Here is a 19,184-nt window from a genome sequence, read left to right as displayed (position 1 = left end):
ACCCACATTGGAGAGGGCTATCTGCTTTACTCAGTCTACCAATTCAAATGCTCATCTTTTCTAGAAACAACCACAGACACATCCAGAAATAACGTTTAATCAGATATCTGGGCATTCCATGGCCTAGTCAAGTTGACACACAAAATTAATCATCACAGTCATCAATGTGTTGATTTTTACTAAGGTATCCTTTGTTTCTAAGGTATCTTAATCTTTAGCAATCTTTAGTTTCTTTAAAACTAAAGAATAAAATTAAAATAAACAAATATTTAATTTAGATTTATTCAAAGTTATCTATCACTTTTTTTAACCTTACAGATTGTGCTTGTTAGAGTCTTATGTGCCAATACATGATAAAAATAATGAAAATTACGGTGATGATAAAGGTGATCGTGATGATGACAGTTAACTTACTGTGTGCTTAGTAGGAAAGAAAGAGGTTTTGGATTGTTATTATTTCTCATTAAAATTTGCTCATGTCAGTAATCATTATGAAGGAATAGAACCAAATATTAACAATAAAAACATAATAATGACTCCTTTGCCTAATGACAGGACAACCAGAGTGGAGCAAATATGGAGAGCTAGTTTGTGTATCCAACTACCTCTTGTATGAGAAGCTTTTATCCTTTAGAATCAGTTACCACGATTGAAGAAGACCTGTTCTAACCTCTATTGAGAATCCATTCTAGCTGAGCTCATGTATGTGCTAAAGTATATATTATTTAAAAGCAATTGGCATCAAAGGGAAACTGCGACCAAGAGAAGTTAGAGTGGAGGACTTCCCTGTGGCAAAGATCATAGTGTTATTGCAAGATAAATGACTGAGTGGGGCACACACCTATGCATTGTTCTCCTCCTACCACCAAAGAGTTGATGGAGCAGCTTCCAAGAGGTTCTAGCATTGGAAGCAACGGGGCTTCATTTCAGCATCTATAATTCTTTTTCGAACTAAGATAAAGAAAGGTGGTACTGACTTAGTTATTTTATGTTTAAGTTACTTGTAAATGTTTAATGTTTACATGTCACAGAACACAAGAACAATCATGAGCATATACGGTCCGTGGGGCATCAGTCTTCAATTTGCTGAGTTCTCATTTTTTAGGTCAACAGCTGATACACCAGAGCAAGGATGATCTATTGAAAAGAAAATTATGGGACAATAATTGAAAACAGAGAAATTTTTACCTAGAACCAAAAGGGACAAAACATTTACCATGTGATATTAGGACAAAGAGCAGATAGATGTTGGAGACTTGTGCGAAAGGATAAATTGAATTTACCCTTCAAAAAAGAGCCCCTTACAGTGATCAAAAGCCTACTTAGTATCAGCATCTAACCTACTGAGCCAGCTAGCACATGGAATGTGCTAACATCCATAAAAATAAAATATCAATAAAAATAAATAAATAAGTAGATAAACAAGCAAACATATATGTCTGTATGTGACTGCCTATACTTCTGGTATTTTAATCTATTTTCAGAGTTGCTAAGGGACCAAAACAAAAAGCCTTGTTTTGTTTATAGAATTCGGATCATGTCTTTAAAGAAGCAACTGGAAAGAGGAAATGCTGGGGATCAAATCTGTGTCCTCCAAGAGGATTCCTTTAGTCTACCACTGACCCACATCCTCACTATAGGTATTATTGATTTTTCTGATTGTTGACCAAAAATACCACCAAAATGGCATCTTTATACAGCTTACAGATAACTGGAAGTGGGAAGGAAGATTGAAAGTAAAACTAGCAGTGGCATGACAGAAGGAATGAAATAAGCCATGAATGAACAGAGAGATGAGCAACTAGAGGCTTTGCTCCACCTTGTCCTTTGGGGAAGACATAAAGTGGAGACAACAAGGATAGGACTGGGACTCCATGCAGGCAGATTATATACTCTTCTATCTATTACATCCTTGCAACTGTTTCTGTTCTCTCCCCAATCTTTGGTCAAGAAAATTTTTTTTTAAATCTGATTTGCAGAGCTCCTTGTTCAAGACTGTGTCAGTAATTCAGCTCTTGTTAATGAGAAGAAAAAGTCACCATTTAGGTCCCTCAAATGACCTTAGATCAATTGAACCAGACCATGCCTCATTCAACAAGCAGTTGAAAAATTGGCTCACAATAGGTTGTATACATGACAGTCAAAAAAAAGTAGCACATTGTGAAAAGACCGTGGTGGGGGTGGGGGCGAAGTATTTTAGAATAAATGGCTCAGACAGTTCCTAACATAAAGCTCAAAGTCTCTTAAGAGAAGATGATCCCAATAGCTAAGAAAAGAGGGTGGAATCATCTTCAACTGTGCTCCAGAGAATTATATTTCTGGTCACAAATCAACCACTTTCAGTCAATTGATATCTATGTGCATGTAAACCCCACTCAGAAATTTGTTTTAGAGGAAGGCTTGAAAATCATTTTGTTAATGAGTGATGAAATTTAAAGGTGTACTTACATGATTTTCATATATTCGATCCATAATTTTTATTAAGTGGAGGAGTTTGAGCAATGTTTAAACGTTCTTGGTAATTTAATACACCTAACTTTAAAAGGTTGCAGTAGGTTACCCGGAAGCCAACCTAAATTGGAGATGCCGGGGATCGAACCCGGGGCCTCATACATGCAAAGCATGCGCTCTACCACTGAGCTACATCCCCAAGATTAGGGAGTACTTTTTTCCTTTGATTGTTGACCAATATTTCTCCTTAGATAGTAACCGCGTGCAGCTTACAAATTCTGCCGGCTCCTTCTATCTACATTCATAGAAACCTAATCAGGTCGACTTAACAAATGCTTATTAAATAATACCATCCATAGGTTCCCTGTACTTCCCCTTAATATAATTTAGCAGTTTATAATTGTAAATTTATGTTATTTGATTGTTTCCTTCTCTAGTAAGTTACCTTCAAGAGAGCAGAGGCTGTGACCGATTTTTCTCATCACTCTCTCTAGCTCATAGCATAGAGCCTGGCACGTGGCTGTCACTCAATAAAGAGGGGTGAGCAATAAATGACAGATGTACTCTGTTCGGGATACATGTTACAGTACACCTATCCAGTACACAGAGAATCTTGCAACGAAATGTGTGGGGGAGAGGAGGATTCACAAATACACAAAAAGATAATTTCAGTACAGTATGAGTGCTCTGGCAAAGATAAGCACATGTTAACTACAGCAGGCGACAGAAAGGATACCACATTCTTGATCAGAAATTGACGACTCCAGGAGTCTTGAAAAACAAGACTTGGCCAGGTGAATCAAGGCCAAGAGTTGCGCGTGAGGACCAATTTGGGTTTGCAGCGTGGGTGGCTGCGCTTCTCCGATTTCAGCCAAAGTTCTGGGCGCCGGTGGAGCATGGACGCCCGAGATAAGTACCCTGCAGTGATTTGTTCAGGCTCATAGCCGGACCTTGTTGGTCAACAGGCCCAAGGCAGGAACTGCGGGTCTGAAATGCGTTAGTTGGTTTTACCGAATTTACATTTGGCAAAGATCCTCAGAAAAAAGTGATCCAGTTCGTCGCTAGATGGGACTGCTCTGGCCTCCCGGTGGCACTGTGATACGGACACGGGGCTGGTGTGGTGTATTTAGTAATTCTGGTGGAGACTGGATGGGTAAGGGCCACCAACGTTCCGTCGCTGACATCTGAGCTCCGGAACGGCCGGGGTAGAAAATGTATCGCGGAAACCGCGAGGGCGAAGGAACGCTCTCTGGCTGTGTGGTCGCTTTTCTCAGGTGGTAGAAAGGGGACCTGGGCACGCGGGGTGTGCCCTGGGGGCCGTGGTCTCTCTTCCAGTGGAGTCACCGCTTCCCTTCCTGTTTCTTTCTTGCTTCCGTCCCTGTTTCCCGCCTGGTTCTTGGAGCGTCTAGCCCGCCAGTCTGCGCGGGGATCTCTTAGGGACGCATCTCGAGGTCGCTTGGCTCCGGTGTCGGATAGTGGTTAGGCTTGGGAAGTGTTGCAAGGGTTGTTCCCCATAAGTTAGATCCGGGTTGGCGTTTGAGTACAAGACACTCCCTCCCCGGTCCAAGGGGTAAGATCCTTCTGGAACCCAGCGGCTAAGGCCGCCCCTAGTGCAAGCGTTTGCAGTCCTGCTGAACGTTCTCCGGGCTTCTTTGGCTTGTGGATGGGGCTCCTTTGATCCTGGGCCACTGCCATGAGTGTCCCCTCCCCTTCTACCTACCAATGAGAGTCTTATCTAGTTTACCCTCTTAGGGCACAGGCTTGCCTCAAGGATGAAGCCTACACCACTAAGGACATCTGGTGGGCTCAGTGGACATGCGCTCCTCTCCTACTCAGATCGCTACATTTGTTCCCGAACTAAAATCACCGACGGGAGTGTGGATGAGGGATGCGAGAGTTGTTATTTTTCCAGAGAAAGCCAACCTGGCGTATGCAACCCGAAGCTAAGGATCAGGTTCGCTTGTACCTGCACCTTCCAAGAACTTGGGGAGACCCAAGAGAATTATCTGCTACTGTTTGTGTTTTGTCGAATGTACATTTCATTAACTTTTTAAAATATTCATATACTGTTTTCACAATACATAAAAAACTAAATTCAGAAACTTAGATTTCCCTGACACATTTAAATATTTATTTTAATATACAGCTCTAAAAATTCAGGCCCAATACATCAAATTATTTTATCTTTAAATGTTGGAAACACTTTAGTACTCTGTTATTGTTAGAAAGTCATATAGTAATGTCATATTCATCAATTCCTTACACCAGTGCTCCTTCAACTTTAGCATGTATCATAATCACCTCCAGGGCTTATTAAATCAGAATATTGGGCTCCCGCCCGCAGAGTTCCTGATTCATGGGTCTGGGGTGGGGCCTTATTTTTGGCAATATCCCAGGTGTTGCTGATGCTGCTAGTCTGAAGACCACACCTTGAGAATGCCTACTTACACTAAAACCTGTTTCTAAAGTGTTATAATCTGGATCTATATTTAAATATTCAGCATCTCTCTTACACTTTTTATTCTATGGGATATAGGTTTACTCACCCAGTCTACCAAATGAGATTTTCCTCCATGGACTGGGCTGAGATTTACACACACATTGACTGTAGATAATTCCAAGCCCAGAATCTGAGATTGGATGCACCTTGCAAGATAGCTCTATCCTTGTCCTTTATCCAAAGGTTTTAATTAATCTCTTATCAGATACATGGTTTGCAAATATTTTCTCCCATTCTGTAGGTTGCCTTTTCAATCTACTAAAAGATCGTTTCCTTTGATTTTTTTCTTTCCTCTGTGCAGAAAAAACCTTTTAGTTTGATGTAGTCCCACTTGTTTATTCTTGTTTTTGTTGCCTGTGCTTTTGGTGTCATATTCATTAAATCATTGCCGACAACAATATCATGAAGGTTTTCCGCTATGTTTTCTTCTAGGATTTTTACAGTTTCAGATCTTACATTTAAGTCTTTAATCCATTTTGAGCTGATTTGTGTGTGTGATGTAAGATAAGGGTCCAATTTCTTTCTTTTGCATGTGAATATCCAGTTTTCTCAACACCATTTGTTGAAGAGACTATCTTTTCCCCATTGCATATTCTTGGCACCCTTGTTGAAGACCAGTTTACTATATACATGTGGATTTCTCTCTTGGCTCACTATTCTGTTCCATTGGTCTATATGCCTGTCTTTATGCCAGTTCCATATTGTTTTGATTACTGTAGCTTTGTAATATATTTTGAAATTAGAAAATATGATACCTCCAGCTTTGTTGTTCTTTCTCAAGATTGATTTGACTCTTCGTGGTCTTTTGTGGTTCTATATGAATTTTAGAATTGTTTTCCCTTTCTGTAAAAAAGGCCATTGGGATTTTGATAGGAATTGCATTGAATATGTAGATTGCTTTGGGTAGTACAGACATTTTAACAATGTTAAGTCTTCCAATTCATGAACATGAGACATCTTTCCATTTGTTTGTGTCTCATTTAATTTCATTTTGTAGTTTTCAGTATACAAGCCTTTCACTACCTTAGTTAAGTTTATTCCTAGGTATTTTAGTCTTTTAGATGCTATTGTAAATAGAATTGTTCTCCTAGTTTCCTTTTCAGATAGCTCATTGTTAGTGAATAGAAACACAATTGATTTTTGTATGTTGATTTTGTATCCTGCAACTTTACTAAATTTGTTCTAACAGTTTTTTTGTGTGTGTGAGGAGGATCAGCCCTGAGCTAACAGCCATGCCAATCCTCCTCCTTTTTCTCCCCAAAGCCCCAGCAGATAGCTGTATGTCACAGTTGCACATCCTTCTAGTTGCTGTATGTGGGACGCAGCCCCAGCATGGCAGGACAAGTGGTGCATCTGTTCGCACCCGGGATCCGGGTGCTGCCAGTAGTGGAGCACACGCACTTAACTGCTAAGCCACTGGGGCCAGTCTAACAGTTTTTTAATGAAGTCTTTAGGGTTATCTATATATAAGATCACGTTGTCTGCAAACAGGGACAATTTTACTTGTTCCTTCCCTTCTGATCTGGATGCATTTTATTTCTTTTTCTTGCTTAATTGCTCTGGCTAGAACTTCCAGTGCTATGTTGAATAAAAGTAGTAAAAGTGGGCATCCTTGCCTTGTTCCTGATCTTAGAAGAAAAGCTTTTAATTTTTCACCAAGTATGATATAAGTTGTGGTCTTTTCACATGTGGGCTTTCTTACATTGTCAGTAGAAGAAAGATAAAATTTTTTCAGCAGCATATTTGACTTTCAAACTAGGATGAAATCTGATTTCAAAGTTTAAGTTGTTTAGAAATATTGGAAGAAATATCAAAAGTGCTAAACACCGAGTATGTCTGTTCATCAAGCTCCAGCATTTAAAAGTGGCACTACACAGTTACAGAGTAGGAAACTGGAGATGCCAGGGATCGAACCCGGGACCTCATACATGCAAAGCATGCGCTCTACCACTGAGCTACATCCCCAAAGCCACATTATTCATGTGGCACAAAAATACTTTTCTTTATGAATATATGGTCAACTTTTCCCTAAAATATATTTCATATATTTAGTTGTGCAAAAATTGGAAAAGTTTTACAGGTCTTGAATGTCAGAAAGAAGACGTACATAAATCAATGTCTAAAGGCTTTACGTTCACCTGAACCTGACAAGGCCCAGCTCAGAACAAGCGGCTTCAAAATTGGCTTTTATCTCAACAGGACAATGCATGTAAGTGATTGAGAACAAGAGCCTTCTGAAAAGGCAAGCATCAGGAAAAATAGAACCATAGATGGCTACAGCAGACCACTGGGAAATAACATGATGTACAGTACAAAGTCAAACTGTAAACAGGAGCCAATCCAACTGCCAAAGTTTTACTCTAAAAATGTCTTGAAAAGGAGTCACTTGTGAGCAATACCTCCCTTGGAGTTGTGGAAATAGACTCTGGAGCAGGGAAAAGTTTTCTCCCTAAAACTTGATGCCAATCCCATTTGATTATTTCTTACATTTATACTTTCCGCCCACCTCTGGTTATGTTGCTTAAAATCTACTCTTTTTATTTTAAATCTATTTTCCAAAAAGAAAACAATAAATAACTGAGAATAAATCTGAAACTTCACAATATTTTTCTCTTAGTAATTTTTAAGAATGATTATGTGTTCATATTGACTTCCACATGCACTCTGGTTGCTCTTAATATGAAAACCCTCCAACATAGCCAGTAAAAGCCTGTCATGATTTAGCCCCATCCTTTTCCTGCCTCATTTCTCATCCTGCTCACACATATGCTTTCCCTTCTAGCCATATGGGCTTTCCTTCAGTCCTATGCATTTTACCTGGCTCCCTCTGCCTGGATGACTCTGTACTGTTCCTCTCTTTCCTCATAATTCTTCTCTTTCTTTGCAACTATAGTCTCTCCATCTCTAGTCTCCCAGATTAAACGAAATCTCCCACATACGTTCTCCTAAATCTCAGTCACTCATTTTTGTAGCATTTCTCATAGTCATGATACTATATTTCTGTTTGTGATTGTAATTGATTTCTACTTCCTCCTTCCTCCCCGCTACCCTCTTATCTCCTTTGAGGTGAAGAACAGACCTATTCAACTCACCTTTCCATACATTGGATGAGTAGGCATACAATGCATAATTTTTGGAATGAATGAAGGAATGAATGAATGAATCAGCTTCATAACTATCAGCTAAAATAGATAAAGGTAAATCTTCTACTGCTTGGGGCCAGCTGTAAGAGTAGTTTGTGCATGTAGAATTCCTTCCAGAACTTGTGTCAGTGATCTCGTATCCAGAAATATATCTTTTTGAAACTGGCATGCTGATCCAGAATCATGACACCTCTCCAACCAGATGTCTTCCACTAATGGCCTGATTTAAGTCAACCTAGGAGAGGGAATAATAGTCCTATAAAAATCAACGTCAAGAAGTAAAATATGTCTCTATATCAGCTTATGTTTTCTTAACACCCATTTGTGATTTTCTCTATTGATTTGCAAAAGTCAAAGATTTTTCAGGGGTTCATGGACACTCAAGAGCATAAGGAGGTCAGTGAACACCTTGAAAGAACAAACAAAATTTATTCTTATGTCTGTTGGGTTTTTTTTGGTGATGTCATAGGCAAAAGTTTTCACTAGATAATCTAATGAGCTCATGTGCCATCCGCTTTTAAAAACTATTATTCTAGACCGTACTGGATAGTTTGATTTTATAAATAAGAATATTTGCTATTTAAGACCATGACTTTGAACTGAGAGATATTAGGTTTAAACCCTAGCTTGATTAATTATTTACTAGCTGTGATTTGGGCAAGTTACTTCACTTCTCTCCTATTCTCAGTGTTCTCATCTGTAAAATATGCATAATAATGCTTACTTTCATGAGTATTTTTAGGGATTTAAGGTTATGTGAGAAAATAAAATGTAACATAGTAAATGTTCAATAAATTGCAAGCATTTTCCATCTATGCACGATTTAAGTAAGATTGCTTGCAGTTTGAGAAACCAGAAGAATATATTTTTAAATAGTTTGACTTAAAAATTTTCCAATTTTACTTTAGAAATTCTCTATCCGTGACTGATCTTGAGCATCCAAGTAGTTAAATCCTGATACAACCATGGGATAGATCATCAGTAGAGAGCCTGCGAGTCATTGAGAATGCAGATAAATGAGGAGAAGTTGCAGAGATTAAAGCTCCAAGCAGTGGATTTGATATTGTTTAGATTAAAGTTGTTTTCAGACTAAAAATTTGAACGAATTGCCAAAACGGAGAACCTCGTCTGAGAACTGTGAAGGCCCTGCTGGGATTCGAACCCAGGATCTCCTGTTTACGAGACAGGCGCTTTAGCCAACTAAGCCACAGAGCCAGCTGTGCAGTGGGTGAAACTTCTTTTATGATCAAACTGTACTCGATTAGGTAAAAAGCTGTGTTATCAGTTAGCGTTACCGTGTACACTCCTTTCGAACAGATTGACCTCGTAGTAAAGGCAGACTCGCGAAGGAGACTCCTGGAACTTAGATTCCCATCAAACTCAACAAAACGCATACACGCACTCACACCATAACTTAGAAAATGTACTAGAACAACCATGGAATGGGAAAGAGTGGAGACGAGCCTAGTGTTCCTTGCGGAGGAAGGGGCTTATCTGAGTGGCGACAGAATAGTTTTTTATTCTATCCGATTGTAATAATTTAGAATCAAGGGAGTGGATGTTCTAAAAGTGGAGTGAAAGGTTTTCCTAGCAAAATAGGTCAGTTAGAACTTTAATCAAATTATTGGCATTCCTGACTGTTGGAAGACGGCACACTTGTGCCTTGAAAAACAAAGCAGAAACAAACAATCTCAAACTCCTATCGTTCAGATTCTGCTAACAGCTGTCGGATTGCGATCCGCTTGAGAAAGTAGGAGACAACAAGGAGGCGGCTTGGTCAGAGCTCACTTAACGGTTTTGTGATTCAAATCCCAAGGGCCTTTGCCTGCCCGAGGCTGGGAAATGACCTCTGTTCCTGCAGCTCTTAGGAAGGTGCACAGATGGAAACCACGACTCGCTGAGGTTGGAGAGGCGTGCGGTTGGGGAAATTCCTCACTCTATTCTGCCTTCTTCACTTTGGCTCCTCAAGAGGATGTTCTTTAGTATTTTCTTCATGGATCCTCATCTTGAAGAAGCTAAATAAACATTAACTGATTGTATAACCACAAAATTAAGAATCCATTCTTAAACTGTTAACAATTGGGTCCTAATTTTCTGCCTTTAATTAGAATAAGGCTGGCGCTGACAGAGAGGGGAGCGGGTTCACCAAATTATCAGGTGCCACCACACATCTACCCAGCTTCCACTGCCTGGTTAAAATACAATAGAGAGGACTCCAGAATTCTTTATTCAACGAAGTAAAGGCTGAAAGGAGCTCTGGGCCTGGTAAGGCCCTTGAATCCCCAAGTCTTTTTTAATTTCTTTCTTCCATCAAATGTTCTGACATTGCCATTTTCTATCCCATTCAGAATGCTTTTGTGGTAAATATAAACTTATTTTCTTGTTAAGCAAGATAGTCACTTTTTAATTTAATCTATATGAACAAACCTCTATGATTAGGACGGCATTACTACTCTATTTACAGTTACTACATATTTACTGAGTTTGGAAAACAACACCCCCAAAATCAAAATGGATGGAATCATGGCGTTTCTGAATTCTAATTAGCTGAATTGTTTATGATCAGGACTGTATAAATTTTGGTCACAAAGGTACAATTGGGATGACAGCATTTACAGTGAAGTATTATTCAAGTATTGTCCAACAAGAGTGATATTATTGAGTACCTACTATATGGCAGGTGCTGAAATGAGTTTATTGGATACGACTAGGTACAAGATGGCCATAGATGACAGAAAATAAAACAAGAAATTTTAATAAATTTTATAAGCATCATAATGAAAGAAGTACAAGATGATTGATGAGCACCTAACAGGAGCTGGTAATATAATTTAGTATATAATACTCTGTATTATGTACGCTGCCCAGTTCAATACATTTTTTGGAAATTTCTCTTTAATTTGTTTGATTTTTGTGAGAAAAAAAGGCTTAATATATATTTTACTGTGCAAGTAGTACTTGAAAACATCTTTAATACTTTCAACTTAATCTCAGATATTTAACCAAAATAGGAATCTCTGCCAAGGTGGAATGCAGTAAATCTGACCAAGGCCCAATAGTAGGAAGGTTTGCGTGGTACTTGAAATAAAATTATCATGAGAGTAGAAAGAGGCAGAATCAGTGGTATCTACCCCTATGAGGTCCTCCCAGAAACAAACTTGAAACTCAGGAAAGGAATGCGTAAGTGAATTGAAAGAGCAAATACACATGAGACCCCTGACCAGTCTGATGCAAAAGTGCTTCACTAACATTAGACCCAAAATAGCTAAATGCAGGATATGAATATGGATACTGGATCATGGAGATTTTTCATAATTGCATTGATTTCTCATTACCCTCAGTGAACGCTTTGTCTGTTGAGAATAGGTTAATTCAACATAAAACTAGCTAGTAGATGTTAGCTGAATTTTGTCCCCCTAAAAATTCATGTGTTGAAGTCTTAACCCCCAGTACTTCAAAATGTGAACTTATCTAGAAAAAGGGTCATTGATGATGTAATTATTTAAGAGGAAGTTATGGAGTAGAGTGGACCTCTCTGATAAAATATAACTGGTGTCCTGTAAAAGTGGGAAATTTGGAGACAGACAGGTGCACATGTGAACATAAGGCAAAGATCAGGGTGATGCACCTATATGCCAAGGAACACCCAAGATTGCCAGCAAACCACCAGAAGGGAGGGGAGAGGCAAGGAACAGATTCTCCCTTACAACCCTCAAAAGGAACAGCCCTGCTGACATCTTGATCTTGGATTTCTAGCCTCTAGAACTGTGAGATAATAAACTTTCATTGTTTAAGCCACGCAGTTTGTGTTCTTTTGTTATGGCAGCTTCTGAGGAAGAACTAAGTTTTTTCCTAAGTTTTGTCTCAAACTTAACTGGAATGAATTTATTTAAAAGGAGAACTAGTGAATAAGGGCTAATGGGAGGTAAATGTGAGAAGTTCATATACCCCAACTAAAAAGCTGAACAATGAGTAGAATTGAAAGACAAAAAGAAAAGGAAAAAAGAAGGAAAGAAAGGCACAAGGAGAAGTATATGTCAGATTAGTGATCCAGCTCCAAATTTTCTGAAAACAACTGGAGGTAGGGAGATAGTGGAAGCAAATAAGGACCAGTCAGAATTGGAGTATCTCACAGATGTGTGGGAAGAATATAGCTTTAGCCTGGGAAGGAAAAGTTAAGAACAGGGCTTAGATGGAAGCTGGAGGATAGAAGAATCAAATAGGAATAATAGGGTAAGGGGCCATTATAGGGGGAGTAAAACCAAAGACTGTGAGCTAGGAGCACAAAGCAGGCCAGAGCCTGAGAGGGGTATATTGGTCATGTTCAGTAGATGTGATGCCTCTATTGTGAATCAGCACTGGGGAGACTCCAACATTCACCGTGGCTAACGAAAAGCCCAAGGAATAACCCAAAGATAAATGTTTATCTTAATGTTCAGGTGGTAGGGCAGGATGAAACTGTATTGCAATTTAAGACTAAGAGGTATTCATCACTTAGTAAACTAATGAGGCATAATGTAAATATAGAGTTTGACAATCAACAGAAAATTGGACAAAGAATATAAAGACTCAATTCCCAGATAAAAAAACATAAAAAGCCAATAAATACATGAAATATGCTAAACCACACTACTGATCTGAGAAACACAGATTTGAATACTTTTATCTTCATCTATTGGCAAAAATTTTTAAATTCAATAATGCCAGAGGTTAGTAAATGGTGGGACATTGATGTTATCCTACATTGTTGCTAAGAATATAAAATTGTACAATCAGTATGGAGATCAGTTTGGCAATATCTAGAAAAGCGAAGATATGCTTACTTGATGATTCAGCAGTTCCACTCCTAGATGCATGACCTAGTAACTCTTTGCAAGTTTGTCCAAGGAGACGTATACAATGATGTTCTTTGCAGCGTTTCTTCTAAGTCAATAAAGTAAAACTATACGTTCTCCAATAGATTAACTATACAACAATTAAATTAAATGAGACGTTTCTCCTTCTGTCATAAGGAATTTGCACTAAATACATAATGATCAATAAAGAGAACATTGTAGTAAATATGTACAGTATGACAGGTAAATACGGTAAAATTTTTATAGATATACATATATGTAGTAAAAGATAAAACCATAGACTACAAGAATACACATGGACTTCAGGATGGTGGTTACTTTTATGGAGAGAATAAAGGGAATGGAAAGTGAAGAGTGATGCTTCAACTTTACTTCTAAATTATTTTCTTAGAAAAAGAAAAATCTAGATAATGGGTACATGACATCTATTATACTATTCTCTATTTATGCTTAAAATATTTCATAATTGATTTTAATTTAAACAAAAGAGAATATATTTGCGTATTTCACATTATCACATTAGAAAAATAATAGAGAAGTAAAAGTAGAAGCCAGTGCACTTGCAAAGCACCAAGTATTAGCCCATTTGCTTTACATGTAGTAGAGCATCTTCCCTTAACCCAATATTGACAGAATTTCCACACTTTCAAAACTATGATTTAATACCTGAAGAAAATAACAAAGGGAACAGAAATAGTCTTTGCCATTAAGTAGCTAAAATGTTAGTTGACAAAATAAAATGTATCTGTGGGTAATGATACTGTAGCTTTACCTAGAGCACATGTGGAAATGGGCTTTCCCTGCAACATAGAGATGCAAGGCAAGCCTTCCAACATTTCATGTCAAATGTACCAGAAAGACAATACAAGTAAAGGGAAAAAAATAAAGACAACGACTTAGCCTAGTGATCTAAATTTTTCTCACTTTGTGAAACAACCATTCCAAATAGCTTAGGATTTACCCTAAAAGAACACATTGAGGGAAAAAATAGGACCTTTTAATAATTAAACACAGAAAGTTCTATCTGAGCACATTAGCTCTCCCCAGTATAACTTTTCCCTGTCTCCTCAGTTTACTTTCATTTTTAACTTTTATTAGTGAATAACCAAAAAATATACATATTGCTTCTTTTATGCACCTAGCACATTTGTTACTTTGTTCATTACCAGGAAGTTAATTCTTTTGTTGCTATTTTAAAGGAGTAGAAACTGTGAAGCCGCTATTCCAACCCCCATGTCCAACTCTATTCTCCTCTCTTCACCTCACACTATATGAACTCAAAAAATGAGCTATCCATTCCTCCAGCCTCCTTTATATCAATGGGTGGCCATGTGCCTAGTTCTGGCCCAAAAGATATAAATAGAAATCTACTGGGAGATTTTGAGGAGAGCTTTGTCTTTCCTGATAAAGATAATACATATGTGACTGGTGTCAACTCCTCCCCCATCCCTTCCTACCTTAAACGCAGATATGATTCCTGGAGGTTCAGTGCCCATCTTGTGGTTAGGACAGAAAGGCATTTCTAAGAGATACCTGTATTGACGTTATTGAGCTCATGAATCAATATTCGTTAACAAATACTTTTCCAGTTTACATCCATATCTTCACTTTTAATGATCTTTTTGACATCCTGATTTTTCTATAGTCACATTTATCTGCAGCCACCTATTTCCAAACTGTGTCCCACGTAAGAAAAATAAACTACTGTTTAGTTTGATTTTCTTTACTTTTGGCTAAATGTTTCCCTGGCTGAAAGAATGGGTTCTTTCCTTCAAATACATATTCTAATACTTTAAAAATATGAACATAATAGATTTCTGAATATTAATTGCTCATCCACTTTTCTGAATTCTCTTATCATTTGTAATACTAGTTTGTTGCTTTTCTGTTGTTTCCTTTTAAGCAGTTTTTCAAACAAAAAAGAAGAGAATCATATAATTAACTGCATTTGCCTGTCATCATCTTGAACAATTATCAAGATATTGCCATTTTTGTTTCATTTGTCTTTACACTTTTTTTTCCTGGAGTATCTGAAAGCAAACCCCAGATACATTTTTTAAAACATAAATAAAAATTCTATTACTTTTAAAGTTATTTATACTTCTTTTGAATCATCAAATCACAAAATGTGATGAAATACTTTTGACTCCTATGTATATATTTTAGCGTTTACCACAGGTAAATTTTTTCTTAAGGAATGATCTTGTAGTATGGGGAATATACTTTGAAAGTGTTCTGTTCCTCCTTAAAGTTATTCTTATTTCTTCATAAATGCAAAGCTCATTGCTTCCCTTCAAGAATTAGCAATCTTTTGGAAGATAAAATTTTACACAAGAGAACTGCAGTATCTAAAAACAAATTGTGATAGTTTAATTTTATGTGTCAACTTGACCAGGCTATGGTGCCCAGCTGTTTGGTCAAAAACCCATCTAGTTGTTGCTGTGAAGGTATTTTTTTTAGGTGTGATTAACATTTAAATCAGTAGACTTTGAGTAAAGAAGATTACCCTCCATTATGTGGGTGGGCCTCATCCAATCAGCTGAAGGCCGTAAGAGGAAAGTCTGAGTTTCCCCAAGGAGGAAGAAATTCTGCCTCCAGATTGCCTTTGGACTCAAGACTGCAACATCAACTCTTGCTGGGATTTCCAGCCTGTCATCTTGCCCTGCAGATGTCGGACTTGCCAGCTCCCACTATTGTGTGAGTCAATTCCTTAAAATAAATCTCTCTCTCTCTCTTTCTGTCTCTGTCTCTCTGTCTCTGTTTGTCTGTCTGTCTCTCTTTCTACACATCACACACCCTATTGGTTCTGTTTCTCTGGAGAACTTTGACTAATACACACAGCAAGAAGATGCTAAATTGATAAGAGAATAGCATCTGCTACAACTCTCAAGAAAAGACCAGCAAGAACCAAGAGTTCAAGGAAATTCCTATACCTCTAAATCACATTCCAATTCTCAGTGTCACTCTTTCCCCATCAGTCCCCTAAATTTCACATATGAGACCTGGAGAAGTTATAAATTTCACTGATTTAATAATTCAGTTACCCACAGGTTGAAGCTATACATGCTAGTCAACTATCTCATATCCCCCTCAAGAAAAAAAATATTCTTTCATTGTGGTCACAGAAAGCCTCAGGCTCCATTTATGCCTTGAGCAGACAATTGAGACATTTAAGGCTATTTTTTTCCTTTAATATATTCAACACATAAAATATTACTGTCCCCCCTACCCACTCACCATTCCTCTCATATGCCCTTCATATCATTGTAGGGCAGAGCAACTCAGTCCCCAAATGCTTCCTTTCAGTGAGCTTTTCATTCCAGGTGACCACAGGTAATGACTTATTTCCTATTTCAGAGATTCTTGCTAAGCATTGTCAGATTTCCTTCCTTGAACATTGAAACTCTCCCAGATTTGCCACATTTTTCTGAGGTCCCGTTGCCTAGAATGCACTCTGGTTTCAAATGTCTTTGTGAGGAGAAGTGCTATAATTGGCTTCTTTCCCCTGATCTAGTTTGTTCTCTATTTGTGTGTGAAGGTCCAATATAGACAAGGAAGAAGAGAGATGAGCTTTCTTTTCCATCTACATACCAGGACATATTTTATTTTAAATTATTGAGAGGTTATTTGTAACAATTTAAGATTAAACCGTGTAAGGATTGCCCTACAATGTAGATCTGCTGTATCTTATTTCTCCTTGAAATAAAAAGTATATTCTTTACTAAATGACCTTGGGTCACATCTAATTTTCTCTAGCCACAAGACTTTGTAGAAACTACGAAGTGGAGTCAAACTCAGGGTGGCCACAGAGGAGTTTCATTGCTGGTAAATAGAAGGAGTTTTAGCTTTTTTCTTCAATGCTAAGGAATAAAGATAGATAGAATTTTCCTCAGCTTTCAGCTGTCTGCTCATTTCTATGTTCTTAGAAAATAGCTCCTTTGCTCCTCTTAACATTCTTAGGGCAGAAAAACTATGGAAAAAGAGATCTGGTTTTACCTAATTAAAATAGTCATCTCTTGACATATTGTTAAAAACATTATTTTTTTATCAGGGACCCAGAGTCATATGATAAATTAAAACAAGTGCTCCCTTATGAATTGTTAGCCCCAAGTTATCAATATCAACTCCTCTTTTCCATGAGGTAATTTTATTTAAGGAAACTTACTGTCTTTCCTTGCTTTAAGTCTAGGTCAGAGCCTCTCAGACCACTGACAGATATCCCCAAACTTAAATTTGGAGGAGCAGGGTTTAGGGTACCCTTCTGTCCCAGAAGGCCCTGAATTATTAAGTGATCCACTTTCTTCCTAGTGACTGGCTTTGCAAACCAGAGATCTCAGAGAGTGGCAGTTCTCATTTCATAGTCCTTGGACAACTGTGGTAGGAAAAAGAGAGAGAGAGAGAGAGAAGCTTCTCTCTGCTTAGCAGAACTGTATGTGGAGAAATTAATTTACATCCCATTGATCACCTCCATCTGCCCTTGACTTGGCCAGTCTGGGGGCTGCTCTTGTATCTAGGACTATCTGAGTGGCCAGTGGTGTCTCTAGAAAGCTTAGCCTAACTGAGAAAAGAATAAACCTGCAGATGTACCTCTCTTATAACTCCTCCTACCTCTGTGGATATTTGGAGATAATTTAGAGACTTTCTAGGCCAGTGATTCTCATCCTTGACGGCATATTCAAATCACCTAAGGAGCTTTAAAAATGCCGGTGTCCATTCTACACTCCAGACAAATTAAACTAGAATCTGTCACAGTAGCATCCAGGCATCAGGAAATTTTAGAGCTCTTCAGGAGATTCCAATGTGCAACCAAATTGGAGAACCACTGATTTAGCTTTAAAGAAACTTGGGGGCTCAGAGGAACTATACTGATTTCTACCTTCCCCATCCCTCTCATCACCCAGCGCACACTTTACCTACCAGATGAAATAATTTAGTTAGGACACTGTTCTTGAACTGTACCTAAAAGTTTTTATTGGTTAGGTTAAAGGAGAGTCTTTTCATGTGGTTTGGAATAGAGCATCTTAAAAACAATCTTTCACCAAGTTGATCACAGTCTGGTGACATGAAGAGACAACAAAAGAAGGCAAGGTGGAGAATTAAAGGGGAATAAGGAATAATTAAAACTCAAAACTGGTTACTAGGTAGAACTCTTGATATTTCACAACTGCTAGCCTTGCCTGTGGGTAATATGGCACGTTGAAAATGTGAGGAATGAACAAGGAAAAAGTCAGAACTATGTCCTTATCGACTGCTCAGTTGGTAGAATCTATGGCTACTATTTTAAATTTAGTTCAATTTAGTTCTAATATTTTTATTACAATTTAGTTCTAATATTTTTAAAGCTACATCAGTTACACTATTGTAGGCCTGTAATAAGAGCTATTGCTCAATAAATGACAACAGGGATGATTTAGCTTGAAGCTAATAGCAGCTAACAGAGTGTAAAGCTTCAGGGCACCACACTTTCACAGGCCCATTTTAAGACCCATACCTTAATTTCATATTTTTTCTCAAACAGCCAGTTGGCACAAGCACTGGATCAACTCACGGCTGACAGACCAAAACACTAAAGAGTCTGACATAAAGGATGGTAGCCATTATTATTTTTTAACACTGGGCTCCTATACCTCTAAGAATTTGGTACATTCTTCCCCTCATGTCCAGGAGCCCTTGACTTAACCACAGCCAGGCCGGGGCCGCCTGGATTCTGGAGCTGATAGAGGCCTGGCTAAGAAAAACCCTCAAATCACAGCAAAATGTTTTCTAAATTTCCTTCACTTGCTGCTGTGACAGAGTGTCACAAGTTGGAAGTCGAGACAAAAGCACCAAGATACAAGAGATGACGCATTCCAAAAGGGAAAGACCTCCAACAAAATACACAAAAGAACTAGCCAAGAAAGACTTTACCCACATGAATGGTATAAAAAGGCCAGGTTTAGAAAGAGAAGTGAATTTCTTTTTTGAGAGAAGTGAAATGAGTAGTTTTAGAATCAGTGAGGCAAATTTGGAGATTACAAAAGAGATCAGTATAAGCAGGGAACAAATCCACAGCGATGTGAACGCTGTGAACTCACTGGCAAAATGCACTGAGGGAAAAACCTGTCTGTCGAAATGCTTCCATTTCACTCCTTTGTGTTCGATTTCTGAGAGAACTGTCACGTTTTGAGAAGCTAAATTTACCCAATACTTTCACAGCCTTCGGCCTGCTAAGAGTGTATTTTCTTCCTAAAGAGC

The 19,184-nt window shown here is 38.2% G+C and overlaps 3 non-coding genes across 3 annotated transcripts; all 3 read right to left on the bottom strand.

Annotated features, from left to right (window-relative positions):
* Positions 1-2,578: 2,578 nt before the first annotated feature.
* TRNAA-UGC (transfer RNA alanine (anticodon UGC)) lies at positions 2,579-2,650 on the bottom strand. The gene has a single exon. It is a non-coding gene; the product is annotated as a tRNA-Ala (tRNA).
* A 4,194-nt stretch (positions 2,651-6,844) lies between these two features.
* TRNAA-UGC (transfer RNA alanine (anticodon UGC)) lies at positions 6,845-6,916 on the bottom strand. The gene has a single exon. It is a non-coding gene; the product is annotated as a tRNA-Ala (tRNA).
* A 2,319-nt stretch (positions 6,917-9,235) lies between these two features.
* Positions 9,236-9,309, bottom strand: TRNAT-CGU (transfer RNA threonine (anticodon CGU)). Its single transcript has one exon. It is a non-coding gene; the product is annotated as a tRNA-Thr (tRNA).
* Between the last annotated feature and the right edge of the window lie 9,875 nt (positions 9,310-19,184).

Source organism: Diceros bicornis, chromosome 14 (assembly GCF_020826845.1).
Source record: "Diceros bicornis minor isolate mBicDic1 chromosome 14, mDicBic1.mat.cur, whole genome shotgun sequence".
In the NCBI taxonomy this organism is placed as follows: Eukaryota; Metazoa; Chordata; class Mammalia; order Perissodactyla; family Rhinocerotidae; genus Diceros; species Diceros bicornis.
This window is presented reverse-complemented; position numbering and strand designations above follow the sequence as displayed.